Source organism: Aythya ferina (assembly GCF_964211825.1).
Source record: "Aythya ferina genome assembly, chromosome: Z".
NCBI classification, from domain to species: Eukaryota; Metazoa; Chordata; class Aves; order Anseriformes; family Anatidae; genus Aythya; species Aythya ferina.
In genome coordinates this window covers 20,951,347-20,957,346 of record NC_140299.1, presented here as the reverse complement: position 1 = coordinate 20,957,346, position 6,000 = coordinate 20,951,347, and positions in this window count along the sequence as shown.

The window sequence follows — 6,000 nt, the reverse complement described above, 5'->3', positions numbered from 1 at the left end:
AAGTAGTTCATGATACAATCCAGTAAGCACAGTGTCATTCTGGAAAGTGGCAGGCGAAGAAAATAACAAAATCTGTACTGAAACACAAACCATAGAAACATAAAATTGTGTTTATTTCTGAAAGCAAGGAGAGAATCTTTTTTACTAAACATTTATGTAGTGTGAAAAGCAAGCCTAGTCTAAAAACTGTATAGTGTAAGTTCTTTTCATATTACAGGAAAAAATATGCTCTGAATGCCATTCTCTTTGCTTTGAGGGCTGCTATACTAGATTTTTAAGGTGTACAGTTTGAAGAGTATGTGGGCCTGAAGCACCCACATGTGCTTCTGGAGTGTTGAGGAAGAGACATGCAATTTCTGGGTGGGAGGGCTGTTATGGTACAGCGTGAGAAGAAGGAGGAGGAAAGAGGCACATACATTTGGAATTAACCGAACTGTAAGTAGATGTTTATGGATGATCTGCTCACACAAAGTCCCTTTAACAATACTGCAGAAACAACTAGGCATTTCCAGGGCTATGGTTCGTCTTAACAGAAACCAACACTCTGAGCTGTGTCAGATGTATCATATCCTTAAATTGGCACTTCTTCCAGCGGCTCTAATGAGGTATTAGGACTTAGTTGTAGCAGTTAGGCAAGACCAATCTTTTCACCAATACTTGTTGAAGAGACACATCTCAATTAGAAGCAGAGAAGAAAAAAATCAGTGCATGAAGTTGGGGAAAAGCCTGTGTAAAACCTTCCAGGAATGGGATCAGATTCAGGATAGGGATGGGAAATTGTTAGGGACAGAAAAGTTCTCTGTTTCATGGAGAACGCCCATCCTTATCTGGAGGAATACAGTGCCAGCAGCTTGAGAGAGAAGTCCGTGCTTAACACTGTGCCAGTGTGGATGGAGTCAGTCGAGTGGATGGAGTCAATCTCTCAGGGCACAGCTGTTTCCTGGCACAGCACCAAGATGAAAGTGATCTTTCCTCAGCCTATATGCTGTACGGAAGAAGAAAAAGATGTTGCACACACCTGCTTGAGCAGACTTCTCTGATCTCTACAATATTGCTGATAGCACTCCCCACTTGGCTGGAAGTGCTGAAAATACAGGCAGGAGACACTGCAATGAGCTGCAAAGTCAGTTCGTATGAGAACTTCCAGGAGCTTTGCACTCTGGGTTACATGAAAGGATAGGTGGGTGACACTACAACCTAGATCTATCTTAAGGATTGCCAGCTGTTACAGTCACGTCTTGTGAATGTGCCCTAAAGATGACAGAAGGCCCATGGGCCACCATTAGAAAATATTGCTTCAAGTACGATGGTTCTTTGCCATGTAAGAGAATCATGTACTATCTCTATTCCATCTCACCCCAAAAAGACCTTGGATACAGAAGATCTGATGTGATTCAACTGTATGGCAGACAAATTTCATGACTGGGTTATCAATAATTACAGACAAACAAATGTAGCATGCTCTTGCTGCCAAACCCAGCAATTCTTTCCCCAAACCCCTCTTCCTTCACATCCTGGCACGTGGAAAGGGTTTATGTTGAGGAACTTTCCTAAATTCAAGGGAGGAGATGCAGTAGTGTGTCTCTGGGGGAATGGTAGCTCATAGGTCCTGCCACTTTGCCTGGGTTGGCTTTTATCTACCTAACACTGAGATGTCCTGGAGAGCTAAACTGGCACAGAAGTTAGCAGCTCACCTGACAGAGTCTGAGTAGCCATTGCAGCTCCAGATTTCTTAGAATCCAAGACAAAAATGAGCTTTGTTGCTCTTAATTCACTTTGGAAATAAATGATATAAACAGGAAAACATGTTCATGTAACATGAGCGTCCACAAATATATTTTTTCTGTAATGCTTAACCCACTTCATTTTACACTGACACAAACAGGTAAGTCCCAAGTATCCAGCTACTTTGTTGGTAAAAATATGGTGGCAATCTAATGCAGGAAACAATGTCTTTTAGTTAGTTCTTCTGAGGATTTCACAAATAAAAATATTTTGACACAGTGGTAGTGGAGACACATATGGGTTCATAGAGAAGAATGCACAGACAGTAAAAAGATGAAAAATAAAATGCAGAATACTTTCTTAAAACTGACTAAAGATAAAGTCTCCCAAATCATACTCCATGCTTTATACAAAATGTATTTGCTGTGCATCCAAGTAATTGTTTTGTAAAACTTTTATGAAAAGCTGGAAACTCTAGGTTCTTATTATATCTCTAAGGAAAGGGGAAACTTGTCTAAAAAGCCTGTATCTTACACAGCCACTGCACACATCTGCAGCATCAGACCAAAGTGCAGGGCAAACACTTGACTCTTACTACTGAAAGAGTAAATCTCAGGTAAATAATAGAAAATGCCACAGCCACCTTGACATGGAGGCTTCCTTTTTTTTTTTTTTTTTACATTCTTTCATATTCTACTTCTTTAAAACCCTCCTCTTTAAACAAGTAAACATTGAGTTTATTAGCTTACATTGCATGCACAAAACAGAAGACATTGTCATATTAAACATATGTTCTCTGTGAAGATGCTGTCATGTTTGAAAAGAAAAATATTCCGCCTTCACATTTACAGCTGCTAACCAATGCTTCGACAAAGGAACTGCATAATCTTTATTTTCTTCTTTACATTTCTTGTGTGTTATGCCAGGTATTTGCTAGATAGCACTGGCCCAAAACCCAAACCCCAACTCTGAAACTTTCCAAAATATTTGAGAGTTTAGGACTTATGGAGTACTCCCCATGAGGGGCCCTAGGCTCTGGAATTCGATTCCCTCTTTGGTCTACTAGTTCCTGGATTTAGAAACATTCCAGGCATGCTACATAGTCCCTCTTATCTTACAGGCATTCAAAGAGGATGAGGCCTGAGAGATGCAAAAGCTGGAAAAATGAAGAACAATGTAGGTGGGATTTCATAAGAAGGATCCCTAGAGTGTCTTTTTTTTTTTTTTTTTTTTTTTTTTTTTTTTTTTTTTTTAGAATATGTAAATAGGAACATTCATAGTTGGAAGTCCTGATGAACTCAAGTATTGTTTGGAAAACTCGTAGGCTTTCGTCATGCTAAATGCCAAAAGGTACTTAGAACCGGGGTTCATTATATATGTCTTTTGCTTGTTCCACAACAAAAACGATATGAAGAAACCATGCAGTATAATTGAGTCCCAAATAACCGCACTTACTAAATAATACACAAACATGCAAGATATAGCTAGGGGCATACTGCTGCTCTGACTGGTTTCTGGCAGCTTCTATAAACACAGAGGGTGCTATTAAAAGGTTCACAAGTGATTTAAAGAGACACTAACGTATCCTTATACACTAAGAAATCAAATTGGTGCTGCAGAAATCAAATCAATAAATAAAAAGAAGTGTAGACTGTAAAAAGAAAGCATTCCACTACGTTGTCCGTTATTTTTTTATGAGAAAAAGTAAAATGCAATGGTTGTAGGAATTCTGGTCAATAAGAAAAACATTCTTAAGCACCACAAATCATAATTGAGGAAGATTCAAACACTAATGCTAAAATAATACTGAAGTGGCCTGAAAGCAGAAGTGGTCTGAGTTATACCTAGTTTCAGTAGCCTGTGAGTTTAGTAAATGCATTCTATTTATGCTGTAATTGTTAACCAAGCAAGTAATAGAAGGTTAATGTCATAATCCCATATTCTTTTCAACATTCACTGACCACATGAGGAAGCTAAGCAATATTTCAAAGAACTGAAAGATAATCAAAAACAATTTTAAAGTGAGCATCAAACTGACATCTTTTCATGAAATCACTGCATTAGTGAATCACTGCATGTACATTTACAGTTACTATATTCCATTAAGTATATTTTTTAATGCATTCTCAACTAAGGGTTAAAGATGCTAAATAGAGCACCAGAGGCAAACATGTAGCACAACGGGTCACACAGGGTTTATTTATAATGAAGATTCTTTGTGGGGACGTTTGCACAGCCAAGAATTGATGGAAAGTCATAGTCTTGATGAAAGTTGATTCCAGGGAACTGACTGGAATCAGGACTGAAGATTCCTGAGGAAAGAGGTGGCTTATCAGCACCTCTCACGAAGGATGTGAAGTGCAGCGTAAATGCAGAAGTTATACTTGGAGGATATCCAAACATCACATTACTGATTTCTCTCCAAAGGGCATGTAGCCAGCAAGGTCCCAACTTCTACCACTTGGCAGCACAGTGAAGATGCTTAACATACAAGACTTTTCCTAGCCATGATTTATGGGAGCGTTTGTAAATTAATATAAGCATTTCCTACAAAAGAAGCAACAAATCTGCCATTGTGTCAGTCCAATCCTCAGTTAACACTAATGTTGTTCTATACTTCCATGGCACTACCAGGGAGAGTAGAGAGCGAAGAATATCTGAGAATATCTCCTCCCTGGTAAGCCTCTGCTAGCAATAAGGAATCTAATCTGAATCACTAATACAGGGGAATTGGGTATTACTTTTGGAGGGAAGCAAGGGAGAAATCCTCTAATTTACTTTACCTTCCTTCATTAGATACAACTGTTTTAACTTAGCTCCTTGAGGCAGAGGCACATTATAAAGCATTATATTGTATATCAACATGCAAGTTGAGTGTAGGCAGTCATCTCTAAATAACTGAGAAAGCCCCCTCCTCTGCCTTTAACTTTTTCTTATGCAGATTCTCCAGGGGAGCAAAATCTAGCAGCTACTTTTAAAAAGACAAACAATTCAGTACCTGCCTCCCATGGACTGATTTAACCAATTGTTTTGAGGGTAATAAATTTGCATCCTGTTTCTCACTGTCATTTCTATGAGTCTTATTCTCCTTCCAGTCAAGTCAATGGGAAATTCAATACCAACGCCAACAGGGCAGCAGTGGTCCTGGTGCCACAACTACACTTCATCTAGCAAAGGAGTCCTTTCCACTGCTGATGTGGGCAATGAGATTATTGGGGCAGTTTGCAGAAACCACAAGTCACATGTCTTTCTGTTCTCCATTTGAAAATGAAGAAAGCAGAATTTCCAGTGAAAATGTTTGAGCAATTAAATAAACACAACAAGCACAGAGTATTTAACCTTCGGGGCTGAGTATAAACACACTTGTTCGGTTCAAAATGTTTTAGGAATAAGGGTCCATGCCTTTCCCTTCCTTGAAAAGGATTGTGATGAATGTGAAAAAATATTTTTGTGTCAAAGCAGAAAAATGTGTGCCCTCTGTTTTTGGAATGCTTCCTTGGTATTTTTGATTAAGTGAAAGCTTATCCTAGACGGGGCAGAGAGGAGAAGGTTTCCCTTTTAGAAGCAAATTGTAGGAAAAAGCATAAAATTTAAGGAGAGAAATGAAGTAAAATCTGTAACAGAAGAAACAGTCATACAGGTGTCTCTTTGCTAATCATAGTTTGCTGCAAGTCTAAGATCTCTTTCATATTATGCTGAAGGGGTCTCAAAATGTTGGTGAGAGTAGACAATTCAGTGTCCGTGTTACATAAAGGTAAAGCTGAATCATAGTCTTCAACCACATTACGAAACACTTCCACTCAAAAAAGACACCATAGCCATTGGCTTTCTCCAGCAACTATTATCTACTGTGGAAAGTAGCAGATGAAACCTTGGGGAGATGCGACAAAGCAACACCTACCTCATCATCCAGGATAGATGAGAGATAGTAATACCACAAAATCTTGATCCTTAACTTGTAGGATCATTCTGCAATAAAAATACTACTGACTAAGACTGTTTCAAAAGCAATACTGATACATTTATGTTTTCTAACGGGAAATAAAAATTAAATCTAAAAGGCAAAAAGTTCCTTCAGGTGCAACCACCAACTGACTTCATTGTCACTAGACTCGCTGGTCTCAATTCCATAGATTATTCTCTAAATATGTATTTAAAAAAATCCCCTATGACCACCCGTGCCAGCTCTTGTTTGATCCTGGTCACAAGATTTCTTTGAAGCACCCTCTTCGTAAAATCTCTCTTTCCCTGGAAAAAGGTCCTTTCAAGGTATGT